Source organism: Tamandua tetradactyla, chromosome 7, assembly GCF_023851605.1.
Source record: "Tamandua tetradactyla isolate mTamTet1 chromosome 7, mTamTet1.pri, whole genome shotgun sequence".
Taxonomy (NCBI): Eukaryota; Metazoa; Chordata; class Mammalia; order Pilosa; family Myrmecophagidae; genus Tamandua; species Tamandua tetradactyla.
This window is the reverse complement of record NC_135333.1, coordinates 114472503-114499282: the sequence shown is the minus strand read 5'-3', so window position 1 is coordinate 114499282 and position 26780 is coordinate 114472503. Positions and strand designations below refer to the sequence as shown.

At 41.6% G+C, this 26780-nt stretch overlaps 1 non-coding gene and 1 pseudogene across 2 annotated transcripts; both read left to right on the top strand.

Moving 5' to 3' along the window:
* The first annotated feature begins 5092 nt into the window (after positions 1 to 5092).
* On the top strand, positions 5093 to 5211 carry LOC143643094 (U5 spliceosomal RNA). The gene has a single exon (XR_013156131.1). It is a non-coding gene; the product is annotated as a U5 spliceosomal RNA (small nuclear RNA).
* Positions 5212 to 15177: 9966 nt separating this feature from the next.
* LOC143689975 (sodium-dependent phosphate transport protein 2B pseudogene) lies at positions 15178 to 25644 on the top strand (annotated as a pseudogene). Its single transcript, XR_013178979.1, has 2 exons — positions 15178 to 15831; positions 22833 to 25644. The product of XR_013178979.1 is annotated as a sodium-dependent phosphate transport protein 2B pseudogene (transcript).
* Positions 25645 to 26780: the final 1136 nt, after the last annotated feature.

Genomic DNA, 26780 nt, shown 5'->3' with positions numbered 1-26780 from the left:
AAAAGGCATTAACAGTTTATTTGAATGGTTGGCTGAAACATGGATCAAAAGGTGGCTGACTTTACCTGAGGTTGAAATGCCAGAATAGCCCTGGTATAATGTAGATGAGGGGATCCAGAGGCTTAGAGAGATTGGAATGTTAGAGTGGATTTATCATGCAAAGCCTGCTCTTACACCCCAGGAATGTCCAGAGGATGCACCTTTTACCAGAACTGTGAGAAATAATTTTGTGAGACTAGTGTCATCATCCCTGATGAATTCTGTAGTTTTACTTCTCTGTAGGTCAGATATTACTGTGGGAACTTCTGTCACTGAGCTGGAATCCTTACACACAATGGGGATGACTGGATCCCGAGTTCGCAGCAGCGAGGTGGCAGCACTTAATCGCCAATGGCAAAGTGGACTTGGCTATTATAATAGGCAGCAAACTCAAAACAGGAGTCAAAATATTCTGACTCACAGAGATTTGTGGCATTGGCTAGTAAATCATGGGGTACCTAGAAATAAAATAGATGGGCAGTCTACTAAATTCTAGTTTGAGCTGTATAAACAAGAGTTCTAGTCAAGTGAACAGAAGTTGAACCCAACTTACAAAAGCACAGAGTCATGGCCCCTTAATCAATTTCCAGACTTGAGATAGTTTGCAGACCCAGAGCCCCTTGAATGAAGTTTGCAGACCCAGGTCCCTTTGGGGGAGAACCCTATTACACTGCCAAATCTATACTGTTAATCTTCTTCCAAGCCCTCCCCAAGGTGACCGATGGCATTTTACTAGGGTAACTGTGCGTTGGGGAAAAGGAAATGATCAGATATTTCGGGGATTATTAGACACTGGTTCCAATGTGACATTAATTCCAGGGAACCTAAATCATCGCTCTGGTCCACCAGTCAGAGTGGGGGCTTATGGAGGTCAGGTGTTCGATGGAGTTTTAGCTCAATTCTGTCTCACAGTGGGTCCAGTGGGCACCCGGACCCATTCTGTAGTTATTTCCCCAGTCTCAGAATGTATAATTGGAATAGACATACTGAGCAACTGGCAGAATCCCCACAATGGCTCTCTAACTCACGCAGTGAGGGCTATTATGGTGGGAAAGGCCAAGTGGAAGCCACTAGAACAGCCCCTACCTAGCAAAATAGTAAATCAGAAGCAATACCAGATTCCTGGAGAGATTGCAGAGATTACTGCCACTCTTAAGGACTTGAAGGATGCAAGGGTGGTGATTCCCACCACATCTCCATTCAACTCTCCTATTTGGCCTGTGCAGAAAACAGATGGGTCTTGGAGGATGACAGTGGATTATCATAAGTTCAACCAGGTGGTAACTCCAATTGCAGCTGCTGTTCCAGATGTAATATCATTGCTTGAGCAAATCAATACATCCCCTGGTACCTGGTATGCAGCTATTGATCTGGCAAATGCTTTTTTCTCAATAGCTGTTAGTAAGGACCATCAGAAACAGTTTGCTTTCAGCTGGCAAGGTCAGCAATATATTTTCACTGTCCTACCTCAAGGGTATATCAACTCTCCAACCCTATGTCATACTCTTGCTCACAGGGACCTTGATCGTTTCTCCCTCCCACAAGACATCACACTGGTTCGTTATATTGATGATATCATGTTAACTGGCTCTAGTGAACAAGAAGTAGCAATGACTCTAGACTTACTGGTAAGGCGTTTGTGTGTCAGAGGATGGGAGATAAATCCCACAAAAATACAAGGACATTCCACCTCAGTGAAATTTCTAGGTGTCTAGTGGTGTGGTGCATGCCGAGATATCACTTCTAAGGTGAAGGATAAGTTGCTGCATCTGGCCCCTCATATGACTAAAAAAGAGGCACAATGCCTAGTTGGTCTGTTTGGGTTTTGGCGACAACATATTCCTCATTTGAGTGTGCTACTCTGGCCCATTCATCGAGTGACCAGAAGAGCTGCTAATTTTCATTGGGGACCTGAACAAGAGGAGGCTCTGCGACAGGACCAGGCTGCCGTACAAGCTGTTCTGCCACTTGGACCATATGATCCAGCAGATCCAATGGTGCTGTAAGTGTCAGTGGCAAACAGAGATGCTGTTTGGAGCCTTTGGCAGGCCCCTATAGGAGAATCACAATGCAGACCCTTAGGATTTTGGAGCAAAGCCTTATCAACTGTTGAGGGTAACTACTCTCCTTTTGAGGCCTGCTTCTGGGCCTTAGTAGAGACTTGAACGCTTAACCTTGGGCCACCAAGTTACCATGAGACCTGAGTTGCCTATCATGAGTTGGGTGTTGTCTGACCCACCAAGCCATAAAGTTGGGTGTGAGCAGCAACACTCCATCATAAAACGGAAATGGCATTGTTCTAGTTTGCTAGCTGCTGGAATGCAATATACCAGAAATGGAATGACTTTTAAAAAGGGGAATTTAATGAGTTGCTAGTTTACAGTTCTAAGGCCGAGAAAATGTCCCAATTAAAACAAGTCTAAAGAAATGTCCAATCAAAGGCGTCTAGGGAAAGATACCTTGGTTCAAGAAGGCCAATGAAGTTCAGGGTTTCTCTCTCAAGTGAGAAGACACATGGCGAACACAGTCAGGGCTTCTCTCTCAGCTGGAAGGGCACATGGCGAACACGGTGTCATCTGCTAGCTTTCTCTCCTGGCTTCCTATTTCATGAAGCTCCCCGGGAGGTGTCTTCCTTCTTCATCTCCAAAGGTCACTGGCTGGTGGACTCTCTGCTTTGTAGTGTTGCTGTCTCTGAATCTCTCATTCTCCAAAATGTTTCCTCTTTTATAGGACTTCAGAAACTAATCAAGACCCACTCAAATGGGTGGAGACATGTCATCCCCTAATCCAGTTTAACAACCATTCTTAACTAAATCACATCAACCAGGGAGATGATCTCATTACAGTTTCAAATATACAGTATTGAATAGGGATTATTCTACCGTTATGAAATGGGATTTACATTAAAACATGACTTTTCTTAGGGGGTATACTTCCTTTCAAACCAGCACAGGCATATACAAGATAGGGCCAGAGCAGGTCCTGAAGGCACAAGTAATTTACCCGAGGAAGTGGCCCAAATGCCCATGGTCTCCACTCCTGCCACATTACCTTCTCTTTCCCAGACCAGAGCTATGACTTCTTGGGGAGTTCCTTACAGTGAATTGACTGAGGAAGAGAAATCTCCAGTCTGGTTTACAGATGGTTCAACATGATATATTAGTTAGGGTTCTCTAGAGAAACAGAATCAACAGGGAACACTTGCAAATATAAAATTTATGAAAGTGTCTCACGTGACCGTAGGAACGCAGAGTCCAAAATCCACAGGGCAGGCTGCGAAGCCGATGACTCCAACGGATGGCCTGGATGAACTCCACAGGAGAGGCTCACCAGCCAAAGCAGGAATGCAACCTGTCTCCTCTGAGTCCTCCTTAAAAGGCTTCCCATGATTGGATTTAGCATCACTAATTGCAGAAGACACTCCCCTTTGGCTGATTACAAATGGAATCAGCTGTGGATGTAGCTGACATGATCATGACCTAATCCTATGAAATGTCCTCATTGCAACAGACAGGCCAGCACTTGCCCAATCAGATGAACAGGTACCACAACTTGGCCAAGTTGACACCTGTCCCTAACCATGACACATGATATGCAGGTACTACCAAAAGTGGACAGCTGCAGCACTACAGCACCTTTCTGGGGTGTCCTTGAAGGACAGTGGTGAGGATAATACTCCCAGAGGGCAGAACTTTGAGCAGTGTACCTGGTTGTTCATTTTGCTTGGAAGGAGAACTGGCCATGGGTGCAACTGTACATTGACTCGTGGGCTGTTGCTGCTGGTCAGGGACTTGGAAAGACCATAATTGGAAAATTGGTGACAAAGAGAGCTGGGGAAGAGGTATGTGGATAGACCTTTCTGAGTGGGCTAAAAACATGAAGATATTTGTGTCCCATGTGAATGTGCACCAGAGGGTGTCTTCAGCAGAGGAAGGTTTTAATAATCAAATGGATAAGATGACTCGTTCTGTGGATACCAGTCAGCCTCTTTCCCCAACAACTCCTATTATTGCTCAATGGGCTCATGAACAAAGTGGCCATGGTGGTAGGGATGGAGGTTAGGCATGGACTCAGCAACATGGACTTCCACTCACCAAGGCTGACCTGGCTACAGTCACTGCTGAGTGCCCAATCTGCCAGCAGCAAAGACCCACATTCAGCCCCCGATATGGCACTATTCCCCCAAGTGACCAGCCAGCTACGTGGTGGCAGGTTGATTACATTGGACCACTCCCTTCATGGAAAGGGCAGCTATTTGTTCTAACTGGAATAGATACATACTCTGGAAATGGGTTTGCTTTCCCTGCACACAATGCTTCTGCCAAAACTACCATCCGTGGGCTCACAGAATGCCTTATCTATTGTCAAGGTATTCTACACAGCATTGCTTCTGATCAGGGAACACACTTCACAGCAAATGAAGTGTGGGAATGGGCACATACTCATGGAATAATCTGGTCTCACCATGTCCCCCATCATCCAGAAGCATCTGGATTGATAGAACGGTGGAATAATGGCCTTTTGCAAACTCAATTATAGGGCCAGCTAGGTGGCAGTACCTTGAAGGGCTGGGGTAATGTTCTCTAGGAAGCTGTATATGCTCTGACACAGCATCTGCTGTATGATGCTGTTTCTCCCAAAGCCAGGACCCTGGGGTCCAGGAACCAAGGGGTGGAAATGGGAGTGGCACCACTCACTTTTACCCCTAGTGATCCACTAGGAAAATTTTTTGCTTCCTGTCCCTGTGATCCTGAGCTCTGCTGGTCTACAGGTTTTAGTTCCAAAAGGGGGAGTGCTTCCACCAGGAGAAACAACAATGATTCCATTGAAGTGGAATCTAAAACTGTCACCTGGTCATTTGGAGCTACTCATGCCCCTGGATCAACAATCCAGGAAGGGGACTACATTACTGGCTAGGGTGATTGACCCTGACTATAAGGGGGAAATAAGACTGTAACTACACAATGGAGGTAAAGAAGAGTTTTCCTGGAATTTAGGAGATCCCCTAGGGTGTCTTTTAGTACTACCGTGCCCTGTGATTAAAATCAATGGGATACTCTAATTTCTCTTCAAATCGTATAAATCTTTTGTCTTTTACTAAAGATTTCCGTGGAGAGAAACGGTTATGAGTTACTACTCAATTTTTTGTTGGCCTTGGTTTTTATCAAGGCCCCATGTATGGATAAAAAATAAGAAGTGGTTGTATAAAAAAAAAAATCAATGGAAAACTGCAATGACCCAATTCAGGCAGGGCTACCAATGGATCTGAAACTTCAGGAATGAAGGCTTGGGTTGCCCCATCAGGCAAAGAACCACAGCCAGCTGAAGTGCTTGCTGAGGGTAAAGGGAACATGGAATGGGTAATGGAAGAAGGTAGTGATAAATATGTACTACGACCATGTGATCAGTTACAGAAACGAGGACTGTAATGCTGTTTTGTTCATGTTATAGTATTTAAGTTGTGAGATATCAAGTTTAAGAATGAATATTACCCAAGGACTTGCACCCTATTCTGGAGAGATTTAATGTGTTTCTGGTTATATGCAAGACAGTTGAGTATTGTTAGATAGAGAAAAAAAACATTTTTTTTTGTTTTATATTTAGAAATTAGGTATGGTTTAAGGTGATGAATATAGCTGTCAAGTTGATGAGGGGTTGACTGTCATGGTCAGGTTCATGTATCAACTTGGCCAGGTGGTGGTACCTGTTTGTCTGGTTGGACAAGTGCTGGCCTGTCTTTTGCTATGAGGACATTTCATAGAATTAAATCCTGATCATGTTGGCTGCATCCACAGCTGATTCCATTTGTAGTCAGTCAAGGGAAGTGTCTTCTGCAATGAGTGACATTTAATCTAATCACTGGAAGCCTTTTAAGGAGGATTCAGAAGAGACAGGTTCTCTTCCTGCTTCAGCCAGCGAGCCTCTCCTGTGGAGTTTGTGCAGACCCATCATCGGAATCGTCAGCTTCACAGCCCGCCCTACAGATTTTGGACTCTACATTCCCATGGTTATATGAGACACTTTCATAGATTTTATATTCACAAATATTTCCTGTTGATTCTGTTTCTCTAGAGAACCCTAACTAATACATAGTGCTTGCTGAAAGGATGAAATAATTCTCAGGGTTGCCAAAATTGTATTTCTGTCAACAGCACAGCAAGAAAGTTGGAAACAGCTGAGAAAGCTACTTGTTGGAATGGGTTCTTTTGCTTTTAAGAGCAAAAGGGTCAATAAATATCCAAGAAACTTGCTTCCACATAATTGGGTAAGGAAGATGTGCTTTGGCATGGAGACAGGCCAGAGGCTGGGTAGCAGGGAAGCTGGGCAGGACACTTATGATGTGGCAGCCCTCTGAGGTTGAAGGTCAGAGACTTTTGAGGAAAGTGGATGATAGAGAGCAAACAACAGTAAAACCACAATTTAACTTGGAAGGGTCTGTCACTAGTATGGGTTAGGGAGATGGAACTATCTGGTGTTCTGGAGCGGCTGGGCCCTCTAGGTTTCAGGACTTATCTGGTCCAGGGACCCATCTGGAGGTTGTAGGTTTCTGGAAAGTTGCGCTAGTGCATGGAACCCTTGTGGTATCTTGTATATTGCCCTAGGTGTTCTTCAGCATTGGCTGGAATGGTCCTGGTTGGGGTTTGGCATGGTATGATAGGTAGCAATGTCTACCTGAAGCTTGGATAAGAGCAACCTGCGGAGTAGTCTCTCCACTCTATTTGAACTCTCTCTGCCACTGATACTTTATTAGTTACACTTCTTTCCCCCTTGTGGTCAGGATGGATCCCACGTCCCAGGTTGATCCCACGGTCCCAGAGCTGGATTCATCCCTGCGAGTCATACATTCTGGGCTGGAAAATGACATAAGTGATTTGCATCTTTTCAGGGAAGCACAACCAAAGGCCTACGTTGCCCACAATGCCTTAACTTGGTCAAGGCATTGTCTGATTTCTCCCCTGTACAGTTACAATTTTCCTCCTTGCAACTAATAAATAATCTGTAAGGAGACATTTTGAGATTATGAAAATAGCCTGCTCCTCTTCATACCTTCTCTATGCAGGTTTAGGAGTCACTAATAGATGGTTGCAAAGTGATGATTTTTTACTCCCTCCACTTTTGATTTGTATGTGTGTATGATACAATATAAAATTTCCCATATAAACAGTTTCAAGTATACAATTACATTCACAATGGTGAGCTACCATCACTACTATTCATTTCTAAAACTTTTCCATCACCCCAAACAGAAACTGATTCCATTAGGCACTAACTTCCCATCCCACCTCCTGTAATCTATTTTCATTCGGTATGAATTTCCAACTTCTAGTTATTTTATATGAGTGAATTCATATAATATCTGTCCTTTTTGAGTCTGGTTTATTTAACTCAATATGATGTCTTCAAGGTTCATGTATGTTGTAGCATGAGTAAGAACTTCATTCCTTTTTAGGGCCAAGTAATATTCCATTTTCTAAATATACCACATTTTGTTTATCCATTCACCCATTGCTGGATACTTGGGCTATTTCCACTTTTGGGCTATTGTGATAGTGCTGCTATGAACATTGGTGTAGGCTTATCTGTTCCAGTCCTTGCTTTCAGTTCTTCTGGATGTATACCAAGGAGTGCAATTGCTGGATCATATGGTAATTAATCCTTAATTTTTTTAAGAACTGCCATTTTACCTTCCAATAATATTGTACAAGAGTTCCTATTTCTCTGCACCCTTGGCAACACTTACTTTCCATTTTTAAAATGATAGCCATTCTGGTGAATGCGAATTTCAAAGTTAAAAAAGAAAAAAACTTTTCAATTTGAAGTACTTTAAACCTACAGGACAGTTAAAAAAACAATCTAAATCCATCCCCATACAGAGAACTCTGACATACTCCTAAGCCTCCAAATACCCAGATGCAACAATTACAACATTGTGCCACATTTGCCTTATCTTTCTTTCTTCCTTCCATCCCTTCCCTTTCCTTTCCTTCCTTCCATCCATCTATCCATCTGTCTACTTACTTACCTACCACCATTTTCTGAACACTTGAGTGTAGGTTATATACAATATTCTAGAATACTTTATACTGCCATTCACATTTCCTAAAAATGATACTCACTATTTAACACCTTAAGTGCAGTTGTCAAGTTCAAGAAAAAATTAACACTGATTTAAAGCCTATAGTCTAGATCCCATATTTTACCATATGCCCCAGTAGTGTACTGTTGAACCGTTCCTAACCCCTTATTAGATCCTGTCCATGGTCAGGAATTGCATTTGTCAAGTCTCTTTATTAGCTCTTTCTCCTTTTGTGTGTGTGTGGGAACATATATACAATGTAAACTTTTCCATCTCAGCCACTCCAGCATAACATTCAGTGGAATTAATCCATATTTATAATATTGTGGTACCCTCACCATCTTTCATTACTAAAACTTTCCCATGTCTCCAAAAGAAACCCTATACCTATTATGCATTAATTCCACATTTCCCCTGTCCTTTACCCCTGGCAATCTTGTACTCTACTTTGTGTCTCTATGAGTTTGGATATTCTCCAATATTTTCATTGTAGTGTCCATAAGATTTAAATTTAACATCCTAAATATGTAGCAATATCATTTGCTTTGATACTAACTTGACTGCAATAGTATAGGCAAACTATGATCCTTTATCCCTCTGTTCCCCATCTTTGTGTTGTTCTTGTCACAAATTACATGTTTATACATTATGAGTCCCAAACTACTGATTTCTCATTACATTTTATGGTCCTATATGCCTTTTAGATCCTATAGAAAGTAAAAAGTGGAGTTACTAACCACCCCCCAAATTATACTAGCATTTATATTTACCCATGCCATTACCCTCCTGGAGAGATATCTTTATTTTTTCATGTGGCTTTGAACTGTTTTCTAGGGTCCTTTCCTTTCAACCTGCAGAACTCACTTAAGCATCTCTAGTAGGTCTGGTCTAGAGGTAATGAACTTCCTCAGCTTTTGTTTATCTGGGAATGGCTTATCTTTCTCCCATTTTTGAAAACAGTTTTGCCAGATATAGAATTCTTAGTTTATAATTTTTTTGCATTCAGCGCTTTAAATATGTCTTCCCATTACCTTCTTGCCTCCATGGTTTCTGAAGAGTCTTTTTTGAGACTCCTTTGTACATGACAATTGCTTTCTCTTGTGGCTTTCAAAATTCTCTTTATATTTGGCATTCTACAGTTTAATTTTAATATGCTGTGGTGTGGGTCTATTTGAGTTTATCCTGTTTGGAATTCATTGAGTGTCTTGGATGTGTATATTCACATCTTTCATCTGAGTCAATTTGTTGTGAGAGATTATCAACAACTATTTTCAATGCTCAAATGTCAGGAAGTGGGAAAGCAGGAATACATTTTGCAATTAAATACATGGCACTGTATTTCCTTAAGTGGAAATATGTATTCCCTCCATACCTCAATTTTAAGAAATTATCCCTACAAAAACTCCCATTGTTTAAGCCAATCCATTGTATGATATTTGTTCTAGCAACTGGAAACTAAAACAGTTTTTGGTACTTGAAAGTGGGATGCTGCTTTTGCAAATACCTAAAAATGTCAGAAATGGCTTTGGAATTAGGTAATGGGTAGCGTCTGGAAGAATTGTGAGATGTTTGATGGAAAAAACGTAGACTGCTTTGAAGAAGCTGTTGGTAGAAATATGGACATTAAAACTACTTCTGGGGTGCACGTGTGGTTCAGTGGTAGAATGCTCGCCTTCCATGTGGGAGACCTGTGTTCGATTCCCAGATCATACACCTAAAAAAAAAAAAAGAAAGAAAGTACTTCTGATGAGGCCTTAGAAGGAAAAGATGACTGTGTTATTGCAAATTGGAATATTTGTTATAAAGTGAACTTTGCAAAATTATGTTCTGAGTTAGACTGAGAGTGGAACTTATAAATTATGAATTTAGATATTTAGCGAGGAGGTTTCCAAGTGTGGAATGTGTTGCCTGGATTTTCCTTCAGAGAAAAGGGATAAGCTGAGAATTAAACTATTAAGCACAAAGAACCAGCAATGGATGATTTTAAAAATTCTCAGGTTATTCAGACAGTGTGATTCTGGGGCCAGAAGCTGCTCTATCAAGGATCTCCCTCAGCTTCTGGGAAGTGAGTCCCAAGAGAATAGGGTTCCATGTGAGAGTTTAACTGAACAACTGTTTGCTAAAGAGGATGTGGCTGAACATGGATCCAGTCAGACACCTTGAAGCACGTCAGGCCAATGAGACACCTCGGAACAAGTCAGGCCAGTAAGACATTTTGGAGTAAGTCAGGATTGGAAATGCAGTTATCCAGAAAGGATCTCTGGAAAGTCCTTTTGCACTTCCTGGAAAGCTTAAGTGTTTTCTGAAATGTGTATCTTGGACTGAAAGAGGCAGAGAAGGGATGGATTGAAGGAAGAATGACTTCAAGAGCAGAACCATGGAAGCAGAAACCTGGACTGAAAAGATCTCCTCAGACCAAGAGAGTGGGCCCACCCACGTGCGTGGAAAGGGTGGTCCTCCTCTGTGCTTGCCATTAGTCCCCTTGTTTGGAGGGGACAGGGCTCCCACCCTGCCGTCCAAAAACTCAGAGAGATTTGGGTCTGTGTCCCGTTTTTCTGAGAAGAGTTCTGTCACCTCCTCATTGCTTGGAGAGGGTGGGGCATACACCCCAGGTTTCAGGGAAAGCTTTGCTGCTGTGCAAATGCTTAGAAAGGGTGGGCCTGCTGCTCCAGCAGGTTCAGAAGATAAAGCATTAATCCCAGATAACTCTCAGACCTTGAGATCTTTCTAAAGGAGTTTGCCCAGCTGGGTTTTGAATCTGTTTTGGACCTATCACCCCTGTTTTATCTTCCAATTTCTGCTTTCTGGAATGGGAATATTTATCTTATGCCTGCCCCACTATTTTATTTTGGAAGCATATAACTTGTTTTCTAGGTTTACAGATTCATCAAACAGAGAGGATTTTTCCTCGGGATAGCCCACACCCGTAATTAATTTTTCTTTTTTTTTTGTATTTTTTTAATTAATTAAAAAAAGAAAAGAAATTAACACAACATTTAGAAATCATTCCATTCTACATATGCACTCAGTAATTCTTAGTTTCATCACATAGATGCATGATCATCATTTCCTAGTACTATTGCATCGATTTAGGAAAAGAACTAGCAAAACAGCAGAAAAAGATATAGAATGTCAATATAGAGAAGAAAATTAAAATAATAATAATAAAAATATATATATAAAGAAGGAAAAAGAAAAAAACAAAAACAAAAGATACAAACAAACAAACAAACAAACAAACTGTAGTTCAGGTGCAGCTTCATTCAGTGCTTTAACATAGTTACATTACAATTAGGTATTATTGTGCTGTCCATTTTTGAGTTTTTGTATCTAGTCCTGTTGCACAGTCTGTATCCCTTCAGCTTCAATTACCCATTATCTTACCCTGTTTCTAACTCCTGCTGGTCTCTGTTACCAATGATATATTCCAAGTTGATTCTCAAATGTCAGTTCACATCAGTGGGACCATACAGTATTTGTCCTTTAGTTTTTGGCTAGACTCACTCAGCATAATGTTCTCTAGGTCCATCCATGTTATTACATGCTTCATAAGTTTAGTCTGTCTTAAAGCTGCATAATATTCCATCGTAGGTACACACCACAGTTCGCTTAGCCACTTGTCCGTCGACGGACACTTTGGCCGTCTCCATCTCTTTGCAACTGTAAACAATGCTGCTATAAACACTGGTGTGCAAATGTCCATCTGTGTCTTTGCCCTTAAGTCCTTTCAGTAGATACCTAGCAGTGGTATTGCTGGGTCGTAATCCATTCTGCCTGTCTATGTCTTTTGATTGGGGAATTCAGTCCATTAACTTTTAGTGTTATTACTGTTTGGATAATATTTTCCTCTACCATTTTGGCTTTTGTATTATATATATCATATCTGATTTTCCTTCTTTCTACACTTAATTCCATACCTCTCTCTTCTGTCTTTTCGTATCTGACTCTAGTGCTCCCTTTAGTATTTCTTGCAGAGCTGGTCTCTTGGTCACAAATTCTCTCAGTGACTTTTTGTCTATAAAAGTTTTAATTTCTCCTTCATTTTTGAAGGACAATTTTGCTGGATATAGGAGTCTTGGTTGGCAGTTGTTCTCTTTTAGTATTTTAAATATATCATCCCACTGTCTTCTAGCTTCCATGGTTTCTGCTGAGAAATCTACACATAGTCTTATTGGGTTTCCCTTGTATGTGACAGATTGTTTTTCTCTTGCTGCTTTCAAGATCCTCTCTTTCTCTTTGACCTCTGACATTCTAACTAGTAAGTGTCTTGGAGAACGCCTATTTGGGTCTATTCTCTTTGGGGTGCGCTGCACTTCTTGGATCTGTAATTTTAGGTCTTTCATAAGAGTTGGGAAATTTTCAGTGATAATTTCTTCCATTAGTTTTTCTCCTCCTTTTCCCTTCTCTTCTCCTTCTGGGACACCCACAACACGTATATTTGTGCAGTTCATATTGTCATTCAGTTCCCTGATCCCCTGCTCAAGTTTTTCCATTCTTTTCCCTATAGTTTCTGTTTCTTTTTGGGATTCAGATGTTCCATCCTCCAGTTCACTAATTGTAGCTTCTGTCTCTTTAAATCTACCATTGTAGGTATCCATTGTTTTTTCCATCTTTTCTACTTTGTCCTTCACTCCCATAAGTTCTATGATTTGTTTTTTCAGATTTTCTATTTCTTCTTTTTGTTCAGCCCATGTCTTCTTCATGTCCTCCCTCAATTTATTGATTTGGTTTTTGAAGAGGTTTTCCATTTCTGTTCGTATATTCAGCATTAGTTGTCTCAGCTCCTGTATCTCATTTGAACTATTGGTTTGTTCCTTTGACTGGGCCATATCTTCAATTTTCCGAGCATGATCCATTATTTTCTGCTGGTGTCTGGGCATTTGATCAGATTTCCCTGGGTGTGGGACCCGGCTGGTTGAAACGTTTTTCTGTGAAATCTCTGGGCTCTGTTTTTCTTTTCCTGCCCAGTAGGTGGCGCTTGTGGCGCTTGTCTGTCTGCGGGTCCCACCAGTAAAAGATGCTGTGGCTCCTTTAACTTGCCGATCCGAATCTCACAGTCGACCCGGGAAACCGCGCGTGGAGAGGGGGTCGCCGGCCACCGTGGCTTGGGGGAGTACCGGTCCAAATTGCCCAGCTGGCCCGAGACGCCAAGCGTGGCGGGAGGGCCCCGCTATCCCACGTTCCCAGTCGGACCGGGAAGCCACGTGTGTGGAAGGGACCCCGGTTGCCAGCCGCCCCGGCCCGGGAAAGCGCGTGCCCCTCGGGTATCTCACTGCAGCGGATTCTCCCTGCCCGTTCAGCCGTTCCAGAATGGGGTACGCTGTCTTTTTGGTCTCTGTCGTGGCTCCAGGAGCTGTTTCGTATTGTTTCTGTTTCTTTAGTTGCTGTTCTGGAGGAGGAACTAAGACCCGCGTGTCTTACTAAGCCGCCATCTTCTCTGGAAGTCCCCGTAATTAATTTTGATGAGACTTTGTACTTAACATTGTTTTTGAAATTACATGACTTTTGGAATGTTGTCATGGAATGAATGCTTGTTCCATATGAGAAGGACATATTTTTGGGGTTCGGAGGGCAGACTATAGTAAGTTGAATTATGTACCCAGAAAAAAAAAAGGCTTCTTAATCTTAACCCCATTTCTGTGGGTTTGAACCCATTGTAAGTAGGATCTCTTGAGGATTTTTTTTTTGTTAAACTATGGCTCTGAATGAGGTTGGGTCTTAATTCTGTTTACTGGAATCTTTTATAAGCAGAAGAAATTGAGAAATGGTAAGAGGAATTCATGGGGAGGAGCCAGAAGCCAAAGACAACAGAACCCAGAAAGAAAGGAGAGGACACTGCCATGTGTGGTGGTTTGAAGCTGTATGTACCCCAGAAAAAACATGTTCTTAAATCTAAACCATTCCTGTGGGTATAAACCCATTGTAAGTAGGACCTTTTGATGAGGCTAGCTCAGTTAAATTGTAACCAACCTCATTCAGGATGGAGTTCTTTATAAAGGTAATGAATACAGAGAAAGAAAGAGAATACCACAAAAGCAAGAAGCTGAAAGCAATAAATTCGGAAGAGAAGGGAAAGACCACTAGGTGCTGCCACGTGCCTTGCCATGTGACAACAGAGCCGTGGATGACGGGCAACAAGTCTTCAGGAATTAAGCATTGCCTTGATGATGCTTTGATTTGGACATTTATTTTGGCCTCAAACTGAAGTGAATATATTCTCATTGTTTAATCTAGCACATTTCTTGGTATCTGCTTTCAGCAGTTTAGGGAACTAAACAATCATATGACATTGGAACCCACAAATGCCCAGGAATGCAAGGAATGCCTGCCAGCCAGATTGCTACTGACCCTGGGAGGAAGTAAGCCTTCTAGTCTCCGAAAACATGATCCAATAAGTTCCTGCTGTTAAGCCAACCCATTGTATAGTATTTGTCTTAGCAGCCTAGAAATTAAGATACTGTTTATCTATTTTCTAAACATTTGGGAGTAGGTTGTATACATCATGTTCCTCAAACACATATTACTTCCTGGTACATTTCCTAAGAGCAAGGACATTCACTTAGGTACACCTTAAGTGCAGTTATCATGGAGGTTGAGTTTTGTGTAAAGACGGCAATGTTCTTACAACCTAAGGTTTAGCTTTAGAATTACAAATATGAAAGAATTATAGCTCTTGGAGTTGAGAGGCCATCACAAGTAATCATTTGGTAAACCTCAGCCTTTAGGCAGATTTTTTTAACTTCTGTTTTACAAATAAGGCAGATGAGGCTGGGGAAAGCGGAGTCTTGATAAGATCACAGAAGTGTCTCTTAAGTAGATGTATTTTATTCTAATGAGGAAAACCATTGCTTTGTAGAAACTACCATTTCATTAGTTTTGTTGCAAAGAATACAATAATTTTGTTTTTTCTTTCTAGACTGTTATTTTGTCAATTGTTGAAAGCAAGCTTTTACATATTAGCGATGGCTAGTTTTGAAAATGTTCCTGGAGTTCATTTTTAGCAAATTCTCTGGAGTCAACATAATTAGCTTGCATATTTCCTTAGTTTGTGGCATGTTGTTTTAAACTTTTTCTTATAACCACATATATTTTAAAGTTATCTCAGGTGTTGAAGTGCTTTTAATGCCTACTGCAGGTAGCGTTGGTGCTGTTCCCTTCTGCCAGTGAAGATAGAGGTGAGGATGATGTATGGCAGGTAGCAACGGGAGGATTTTCTCTTGGGGGAAGATTTTAAACTACAAATTTAACTTCCTTTATAGATGAAAGTATTCAGATAACCTGTTTCTTCTTGAGTAAGATGGTTTACATCTTTCAAACATTCTGTCAGTTTTATCTGAATTATGGGGTTTATTGACATAAACTTGTGTCATAGTCGGGTTCACGTGTCACCTTGACCAAGTGGTAGTACCTGTTGGTCTGGTTGGGCAAGTGCTGGCCTGTCTGTGGCAATGAGGCATTTCATAGAATTAGATCATGATCATGTCAGCTGCATCCACAGCTGATTCCGTTTGTAATCAGCCAAGGGGAGTGTCTTCTACAATGAGTGATGCTCAGTCTAATCACTGGAAGCCTTTTAAGGAGGGTTCAGAAGAGACAGGCTCTCTTCCTGCCTTGGCTGGCGAGCCTCTCCTGTGGAGTTCATCCAGACCTTCTATCGGAATCGTCGGCTTCACAGCCTGCCCTGCGGATTTTGGACTCTGCGTTCCTGTGTTCACGTGAGACACTTTTATAAATTTTATATTTGCGAGTGTTCCCTGTTGATTCTGTTTCTCTAGAGAACCCTAACTAATACAACTTGTTTCCTTACTCTTTTAGTATCACTGGAATCTGCAGTGTTGTCTCTTCTCCCATTTTTGATATTGGTAATTTGTGTCTTTTCCTCCTCCTCCTCCTTTCTTTTTTCCTGTTCAATCTAGTTAGAGCCTTATTGCTATTGAACTTTTGAAAGAACCAGCCTTGGTTTCATTGAATTTTTTCATTGTTTTTATTTTCTGCTTCTATGCGTTCTACGTTAATCTTTATTATTTCCTTTCTTTTGCTTACTTTGGGTTTAAGTTGCTCTTCTTTTTCTAGTTTATGAAAGTAGAAGTTAAGGACATTGATTTTACTTTTCTTTTTTTCTAAAACAGGTATTCAGTGCTATAAATTTCCTTCCAAGTACTGTTTCAGCTTTATTCCATACATTTTGATATGTTGTGTTTTTATTTTTTTATTTCACTCAAAAATTTTTGTATTTTAGGGTGGGCCATGGTGGCTCAGTGGCACAGTTCTTGCCTGCTATGCGGGAGACCCGGGTTCGATTCCCGGTGCCTGCCCATGCAAAAAAAAAAAAATGCTATTTTGCCTTTTAATTTCTTTTTTGATTCATGGGTTATTTAGAAGTGTATTCTTAGATTCTATATATTTGGGGACTGTCCATATATCTTTCTGTTACTGAGTTATAATTTAAACCATGGTCAGAGAACACACTTGATATGATTTGAATGGTTTTAAATTTATTGAGACTTGTTTTATTGCCCAGGAGGTGGCACCAAATAAAATATGATAGAAAACATATAAAGAGATTACAAGAAAATAAAACTACAAATATTCTTCATAATATAGATGAAAAATTCTTACCACAATTATAGCAAATTGAATCCAACAATATAGAAAAAGATCATATATCATGACTAAGTGGGATTTACCCCAGGAATTCAAGGTTGGCTTAATTTTAAAAAATTAATCAATGTAATTGGTAGAAATGTTCTAAGAAATGATCATGATGATAATATACAACTATTTGATGATATTGTAAATTACTTATTATATATGTAGAATGGAATGATCATATGGTAAGAATGTTTGTGTTTGTTGTTAATTTAAAAAATTTAAACATTAATAAAAAAAGAAAAAGAAATACTAATGGTCAGTGACACGGAGGGATAAGGGGTATGAGATGTATGAGTTTTTTCTTTTATCTTATTTCTTTTTCTGGAGTGATACAAATGTTCTAAAAGTGATCGTGGTGATGAATACACAACTATGTGATGATATTTTGAGCCACTGATTGTGCAGCATGTGTGGACTGTATGTGTGTGAAGTTTTGTCAATAAAAATATATATTTCTTTAAAAGGAAAAAAAGTCATTGCGGGCAGGCCACAGTGGCTCAGCAGGCAGAATTCTTGCCTGCCATGCCAGAGACCCAGGTTTGATTCCCAGTCCCTGCCCATGAAAAAAAAGAAATAAACTATATAAAAAAAAAAGTAATTAATGCAATTCAAAATATTAACAGACTAAGAAAGAAGAAAACATATCAGTTCAGTAGATACAAAAAAGACATTTGATAAAACCCAATATCCATTTGTGATGAAGATTCTCAGAGCTTAGAAATAGAATGTAACTTACTCAACCTGATAAAGAGAATCCACAAAAAAATCTACAGTTGGAAAGTTTACATTAAAAAAAAAAATCTCAATTCAGTAAACAGACTTTCCATCTTAAGATACTGGAAAAAGAAGAACTAAACCTAAAGAAAAAAGAAGCAAGGAAATAATAAAGATTGGAGTAGAAATTAATGAAATAGAGAACAGGAAAACTATACTGGGAATCAACAAAACCAGTAGTTTGTTCTTTGAAAAGAGCAAGATTAACCTTTAGCTAGATTGGAAGAGAGAGAATTCATGTTACCAAATTCATGAATGAAAGAGAGAATGTTACTGCTGACCTTAGAAAACTAAAAAAGATTTTAAGGGAATTCTATGAACAACTGTATCTCAACAAATTAAAACACTTAGAAGAAATGAACAAATTCCTAGAAAGACACATTATAAAAACTTACTCAAGAAGGAATTGAAGTTATTAATATACTAAAATAAAGAGATAGGATGAGTAGTTCAGCAATTTCTTTAAAAAAAGTCCAGACTCAATTAGCTATGCTGGTGAATACTACCAAAAATTTATAGAAGAATTACTATCAATTCTTCATAAACTCACTAAAAACTAAAAGAAGAGAAAACACATCTTCTGAATTCATTTTAGAAAGCCAGTATTACCTGGATACCAAAAACATACAAAAAAGATTGCAAGAATATTTCTAACATTCTAATACAGATTCAAAAACAAAATCCTCAAACAAAACAAAACAAAACAAAAAATACTAGCAAACCAAAGTTATGTCATAACACTAGCTGGATACAAGGTTAAGGAACAGACACCTCAGAGTGTAAATTCCAGCAAAAACACATTAAAATATCAAAATGTCCAGGTTCCAACAAAAGGTTACGAAACCTGCAAGGAGATAGGAAGTGATGGCTAGGGCAAAGGAGACAAAGCATTAGAAACCACCAATGAGCTGGGGGCCCAGCCGGGGACGGGGACCACACAGGGCCCTCCCCAAAGCTGCCGTCTCCCCTGGGGCTGGACAGTCTTATGACCCAGCAGATCCTCCTGGGGAGGCCAGGTGGGGGAGCGCGCGGGCGCCGGGCGGCAGGGACAGCAGGTTGGCGTGACGACGGAGCTGGAGCGGGGATCCAGCTGGGGCCCAGGCAGTGGCAACGCCCCCGGACCGCCGTCCCCTCTCCTCCGGTGGGGTTGCATTGCACGGGGCCGGGGTACGTGGTGATTCTGCTGCTGGGAGCCGCGGCGGTGGCGGCGGACCCCTCAGGCAGGCTGGGGCTAAACCCGGAGCCGGGGCTCAGTGGGGGACAACGCCCCGAGGCCAACCAGCCTCTGCATAGCTCACGGCACGCTAATGTTCAAGTGGTGGTGGTCAGCGACAGAGCGGTGGGCGAGATGTGCCTATCGTGAGTATGCGAACACCCCCTTCCGGAGGCCATCTCCCCACCGAATTCCACCACTATACAGTTAGCGTCAAGTGGGGGGCAAACAGTACCTCCTGCAACTCTATGCACGGCCAGACAGGAAGACTGACCATCTGAGGCCTTTTCTTATCCCATGACTGATGTCTTCCTTTATATGCTTCTCTCTCCCATCGTTTTGAAATGTGAAAGAGCAGTGGGTACCAGAAGTTAAGGAATACACACCAAATGTGCCTTTTTTATTAATAAGAACTCAGACTGATCCCCAAGATGACCCCAAAACTGTAGCAAGACTGAATGACATGAAAGAAAAACCTATGTGTTGAACTGAAGGACAGAAACTAGCAAAAGACTTAGGAACATGCTGCTGCGTGGGATATTCGGCTTTAACCCAGAAGAGACTGAAGATTGGTTTTGATGAACTCCAAAGAAACACACAGTAAAAAAAAAAAAAAAGAAAGAAAGAAAAAAAAAAAAAAGAAAGAATAGGCTCAAGATGTATAAATTGTTGTTTGATTATGTGAGAAACATCTTCAGTGGCCAAGGAAAACGTCTGTTTCTCTCAGAAAGCATATGAATGCTACAGTTATTTGCAGAGCTCTTCTAGATAATGAAACAGTTTAAAACTTGGGGCGTGGGGGCGGAATGCAAAAAACTGCCCTCAGAATTCTATATAGTTAAGAATGTCTCTTAAAGTCCAAGAAGCAGCAAACAGTATCTGAAGCCACAATCTATTATAAATACTTTGTTTCAACTAAAAGGTACAATCTCTCAGGGGGGTCATAGTTTTAAGAGCTTACAATCAAAAACAAGACAAAACAAAGAAACAAAAAAAGCTGACAATCACATCATGTTGTAACTACAAAAAAAAAAAAAAAGGGCTGTAAATGGAACGGCTTGACTTTGACCGTACCCATCTCTGCACAGTCTTTATGGAGTCTGCACAAAGAAATATCTTCTCCTTTTGCTTCATCTAATTGTTCTTGTGTGTAAGTAGCTTTCTATTCCAGTATATCCGGAGTGGTGAAATAACAAGGCCAGCCACATAGCCAAAAGTTGCTCCAGCCACAGGAGATGGGCCATACCTGAGGAAAGAATAAATGAGATCAAAAAAGAGAAAATGTATTATTACTTGAGCATAAGTTAAGTGTAACCTAAATATTTCTGTATTAAAGCTTAATGTGCTTTCTTAAAGAATGGCAAAGTATAACAAAGTCATAACTGCATTTATTATGAACACTAAAAATGTACACATTTCAGTTAATGTGCATTAAATTGTAACAATGCTTCTGGCAATTGTAGATTTAGTTTGATTATCCCCAACTTGCTTGAGATAAATGCAAGTTAAAATTTTGGGTCAGAAAAAAAAAAAAAGATAGAAAGACACTATCAATGAGGAGGAACAGACCTGGGACATTCCAGACACAGACTTTTTAAAAATGCTTATCCCTTTATTGCAGCACCATTTGTTGAATTTTTGTTTGGTTGGTTTTTCACTTGTTTGTTTGTGAAGTGCATGGGCCGAGAATCAAACCTGGGGCTCCCGCATGGCAAGTGAGAATTCTATCGCAGAACTACCCTTGCACCCTTGATATGGTACCTTTTTACAATTGATTTAAGAATATTACAATGTTACTGTTAACTATAGTCCACAGTTTGCATTCATTGTATTTTACTATATACTACCCTATTATTAACCCTTTGTAATAGTGACATACACTTATTCTACTTCATGGAAGAATAGTCTTATATTTGTACCATTAACCATGGTCATCACGTGTATAATTTTTTAACTGTTGTATAAGTATTTAAAAATAGAAAGTAAAAAAAGTATAAAATGCTTAGGAATAAATTTAACAGAAGTACAAAAACATACATTCTTAAAACTAAAACACTGTTGAAATTAAAGAAGACCCAAATAAGTGGAAAGATATTCCATGTTCATGGATCTACAGATAGAATGCCATCCCCTTTCAATATCCTAGTTGGTTTCCTTGCAGAAATCGGCAACATGATACTAAAATTCACAGGGAAATCCAAGAGACACATAATAACCAAAACAGTCTTCAAAAGGAAGAACAAAGTTGGAGGACTCTACATCCCAATTTCAAAATTTGCTATAAAATGAAAGCAATCAAGACAATGTCATACTGACATAAGGATAGACACGTAGACTAATGGATTAGAATTGAGAATCCAGAGGTAAACCCTCATATTTATAGTCAATTGATTTTCAGCCCAGATAACTCAATGGGAGAAATAATAATCTTTTTGACAAATGGTGTTGGGACAATTAGATGTCCAAATCCAAAAAATAAAATAAAATAAAAAATTCAGTTCATAGGCCAATATGTAAGAGCTATAAAGCACTACATGAAAATATAGGAGTAAAACATCATGAACTTAGGCAAGGGATAGCCTTCTTAGGTAACATAACAAGGAACCAAAGGAAAAAGAAATTAATTGAACTTCATAAAAATTAAAATCTTTTATGCTTCAGAGGACACTATCAAGAAAGTGAAAAGATAACCAGTCATGAACTAGAACAAAGGTATGATTTTATTACAAGGAGTTGATAGAAGGTTTTTTAGTTTGCTAATGCTGCTGCAATGCAGTATGCCAGAAATGGATTGGCGTTTATAAAGGGGATTTATTAAGTTACAAATTTATAGTTCCAAAGCCATAAAAATGTCTAACTAAGGCATCCAGAAAAAGATACTGTGCTGGTCTGAATCTGTGGTGGACCCCAGAAAAGCCATGCCCTTTGATCCTCATTCAATATTGCTGGGTGGGAGCATTTTGATTGTATCTATGAAGATGTGACCCACCCAGTTGTGGGTGGTAACTTTTGATTAGATGATTTCCATGGAGGTGTGTGTCCACCCACTGAAGGTGGAGTTGCTTGCTGGAATCCTTTAAAAGAGGAAACATTTTGGAGAGAGTCCCTTTTGGTAGAGCCACGTGAAAGCCAGCAGACACCACCATGTTTGCCATATGCCCTTCCAGCTGAGAGAGAAATGTTGAACGTCATCGGCCTTCTTGAACCAAGGTATCTTTCCCCGGATGCCTTAAATTGGATATTTCTATAGACTTGTTTTAATTGGGACATTTTCTCGGCCTTAGAACTGTAAACTAGCAACTTATTAAATTCCCCTTTTTAAAAGCCATTCTGTTTCTGGTATATTGCATTCTGGCAGCTAGCAAACTAGAAGAGATACCTTGACTCAATAAAGACCGATGGCATCCAGAATACCTCTGTCAGCAGGGAAGACACATGACTGGCATCTGCTAGTCCTTTGGCTTCTGATTTCAAACAGCTTCCCTAGGGGCATTTTCTTTCTGCAGCTCCAAACATCTCTGGGTTGGCTCTGTGCTTTTTCCAAAATTGTTCCCTCTTAAAGACCTCCAGTAAGCAGATTAAGACTCACCATGAATGGAAAGAAACATATCTCCATGGAGAGCCCCTAATCAAAAGTCACATCTCCATGAAAACAACTTTATCAAAAAGATGCCATCCAAACAGCGTCAGTCCCCACAAGATTGGACCAGGAAAAAGAACATGGCTTTTCTGGGGTACACAGCAGCCTCAAACAGCACAGATGTTATATGGGAAAAATTGTACCTATTGCAAACTATGGGCTCTAGTTAACAATATTATCTTAACATTAAGATAACAGTAACAGATGTACCACACCAATAGTAGAGGTCAATTATGGTGGGGGATAAGGGGTATGGGATGTTTTGGGTTTTATTCTTTCTTTTGCGGGAGAAATGAAATTGTTCTAAAATTGATCATGGTGACGAATGCACAAGTATGTGATGGTACTGTGAGCTGTTGATTGTATACTTTGGATGGATTGTACAGTGTGTGAATATATCTCAATAGAATTATATTTAAAATTATTCCAAGCCACAGATGGAGCAGCCAGAAGCTGAACATCAGCAGAACCTGGAAGGGAAGGGAGAGACCAGGAATCTTCTACAGTCTTCAGAGAGAAGGCATTGCTTTGGTGATACCTTGATTTGGATTTCCTGTTAGCCTCAAAATGACCTGGTGGGCTCAGCCTCAGCAGAGAACAGAAGGTAGATTCAGGCCACCTCTATGGCTTTCAGATTTAAGTTCAGAATTACCATGGTGCCTTGGTCTGAGTTGGAGAATGCCCAGCCAGATTCCAATAAATGCATAGAAGGGACTACTGGTCAGCAGTCTACATCTGTGAAAGGTGAAGAGACCACCAAGAATGTCTCCAGGTCCCCAGGAACCAAGATCGAACTTCTGCCATCTTATCCCACCATGTGCCTGATAGAGGACCCCACAGAAGTGGAAGATCCCTGGGGCCTGCCTTAGCTTCAGGACACAGGGCCCAAGTGGTCTGAAAGAGACACCAAAGGGAAGGTTCTATGTATCCTGCAAGGGATTGGGAAATTCATTCTGCTTCTGGGGTTTCTTTACTTGTTCATGTGCTCTTTGGATATCCTTGGCAGTGCCATGTGGAGGAAAGATGGCTGGGCAGTTCTTCAGCGACAACTCTACAACGTCCAACCTTGTGGTAGGGCCGGTGATTAAAGTTCAAAGGTCCAGCACATCCACATCCTTCATTGTCAGCATGGTGTCCTCCTCACTGTTGACCGTGCGGGCTGCCATCCCTATTATCATGAGCCAACATCAGGACCTCAATCACCAACACCATTGTGGCTCTTGTGCAGGCAAGAGATAGAAATGAGTTCAGAAGGGCCTTCATGGGTGCCACGGTCCTCAAATTCTTCAACTGGCTCTCCAGGTTTGTGCTTTGCCCCTGGAGGTTGCCACCCATTACCTGGAGATCCTAACCAACAGCGTGGTGGAGACCTTCCACCTCAGAAATGGAGAAAATGCTCAAGAACTTTTGAAAGTCATCACAGATTCTTTCACAAAACTCATTGTCCAGCTGGATAAAAAGATTATCAACCAAACTGTACTGAAAGATGAAGCAGCCAAAAAGAAGAGTCTTATCAAGATCTGGTACCACCCAGTTGCCAGTGTGACTCAGATGAATGTTACTATCCCCTTGGCCTAGAACTGCACCTCCCCTTCCTTCTCTTGGACGGATAGTTTTCAGTACTGGACCCTCAAGAATGTGGCCCAGCAGGAGAACATTGCCAAATGGCACATCTTTGTGAACTTCAACCTTCTTGGTCTAGTCGTTGGAATCATCCTGCTGGCATTCTCCCTGCTTGCCCTGTGCGGCTGCCTGTACGTGGTTGTCAAGCCCCTGAACTCTGTGCTCTGGGGGCAAGTCGCTATTGTCATCAAAAAGACCTTCAAAACTGACTTACCATTTCCCTTTGCCTGGGCCAGTGGCTACCTGGCCATCCTCGTGGACGCAGGCATGATCTTCATCGTGCAGAGAAGTGTTCAAGGCATCGTGTTCACATCTGCCTTGACCCTGCTGATTGGCCTCGGTGGGATAACTAGTGAGAGGACATACCCACTGACACTGGGATCCAATGTCGATACCACCACCACTGCCATCCTGGCTGCCTTAGCCAGCCCAGGCAACATTTTAAAGAGCTCCCTCCAGATCACCCTGTGTCACTTCTTCAACATCTCAGGCATCCTCCTTTGGTACCCAATCCCATTGACCTGCCTGCCCATCCACCTGGCCACGGAGCTGGGCAACATCTTGGCAAACTACCACTGGTTTGCCATCTTCTACCTGATCTTCTTCTTCCTGGTCCTGCTGGCCGTGTTTGGCCTCTCACTGGACAGGTGGCCCATGTTGGTGGGAGTGGGGGTGCCCATCATCTTCCTGCTCCTTCTGGTGGTGCTCCTGAGGATCCTGCAGTCCTGCCTCCTGCACGTCCTGCCCACGAAACTCCAGAACTGGAACTTCCTGCCTTTGTGGATGCACTCGCTGAAGCCCTGGGATGGCCTCATCTTCCTGCTTGCCAACTGCTGCCAGAGGTACTGTTGCTGCTGCTGCTGTGTGTGCTGCATGCTGTGCAGCTGCTCCAGTTGCTGCCACTGCAGCAAGTGCTGCAAGGACCTAAGTGCAGGAGCCGTTCTAAGGATATCCTCATCAAGGTCCCCGAGTCTTACAATAACATGGCCATGCGCACGGAGGCTCGAGATGGGGCCAGGTCTGCATAGCCTTTTAGGGGGCTGCCCAGAGGCGGGAGGAGGCAGGGACCCCCCAGTCCTACTGCTTTAGGTTTCCTCCTGGTTTTGCATGCCTTACAATACCTTGTGAGGATCCTTCACCCATGAAGGAGCAGTGCTGACATCAGTCCTAATTCACAACCCCCCCCCGCTGCCCTGATCCTCCACTCCCAGGATGGCGCAGGACATCACTGAAAGAGAATTCAACAATGAAGCCTGACTAGACAGTGATCATGCCCTCTCCTGCACACAGGCTGGGTTGGGCAATAGGACTTGGCTTCAGACTCAAACCATCCTCTTCAGAAGAAAAGACCCAAGCAAGGAATTTATGGAAGGTTCTCAAAGGTACATGTGTAAATATTCCATGTATTCAGACACATCCAGACACATATGCTTTCTTTTATTGTGATGAAGCTCAAACTTATCTGTCAAGGACTGGCCTCAATCAAGAGGCAGGGCAGGGGCAGCTGCTCCCAGATGCCTTTGACCCAGACCAATCTAGAGCCTGGAAATACTGTAATTGTTTGTAGCCCATGCATACTTGAAGGAGACCGTATTTTGAGTCTTTCCCATTTGCAGTGCTCCCCAAATCCCCTGTCAGGTCCTCCTCACCTGCACAGGTGGGGCTGTTCCAGGCAGCTCACATGCTATTCTCAACACCCAAACACTGACTGTTTCATTCATTTTTACCTGACAAAGGTGAGGCAGCTTAGACTCTAGACTCCGGCTAGAAAGTTTCCAGAGTGGGAGCCATGTCTAAGCTACAAAGAGAAGTGCAGGACATGCTTTGTCTCACCTGCCTGGTGCTCTAGGCTACTTAAGAGAGAGCTGAGGTGTCCTGTTCCCAAGTTGATTTATCTACCCAAAGCACCTCAGGTTCTTCTTAATTTGGCTAATTTAGAAATCAAGCTGACAGATATGGTTAAAACCAAGCGCTGTTCTCTTGGTAGGCAAAAATTTTCTTTCTGCATCTGAGCATAGAATGGTTCTGCATTTCTGCCTTATTTTTACTCTCTGTGTACCTAAAGGTAACTTTCCAGTCCAGATTTTAGTCGTTAGCTTCCATGCCTCCATGCCTCCATCCCTCCATCCCTCCATCCCTCCATCCATCTGTCCATTCATATAGGCATATATCATAATCTAAGCTAGAACATCTTTCCGAACTTGTTCCCATTTCCTCGTAGATGAACTCTGATTTCCTGCCCTCTCTGCATATGCACAAAGCTCTTAACTTTTCTCAGATGGTGGATATCAGGGCCCACAGAGCTGTGGTCGTCAGATAGCAGTGAGGCCCATGTGTGTCAGTGGGCCCAAAGGTGCCTTCTAGAGCTCACTGTCCTATTCCTCCTTCCTGACCTCCAGCAATCCCAATTCTCACCTGTGAGTGAACTTCAGCTATCTGGGAAATGGGAGTTTCTGCAGCTATGTTCCAAGACCCTGTCCTCCCATCCTTAGCTCATCTCCCATCTTAACAGATTGGGAAATTGTTCTGGTTTGCTAGCTGCCGGAATGCAACACACCAGAGGCGGATTGGCTTTTAATAAAAGGGGATTTATTTCATTAGTTCTTCAGAGGAAAGGCAGCTAACTTTCAACTGAGGTTCTTTCTTATGTGGGAAGGCACAGGGTGATCTCTGCTGGCCTTCTCTCCAGGCTTCTGGGTTCCAAAAAGTTTCCCTGGGGTGATTTCTTTCTGCATCTCCAAAGGCCTGGGCTGAGCTGTGAG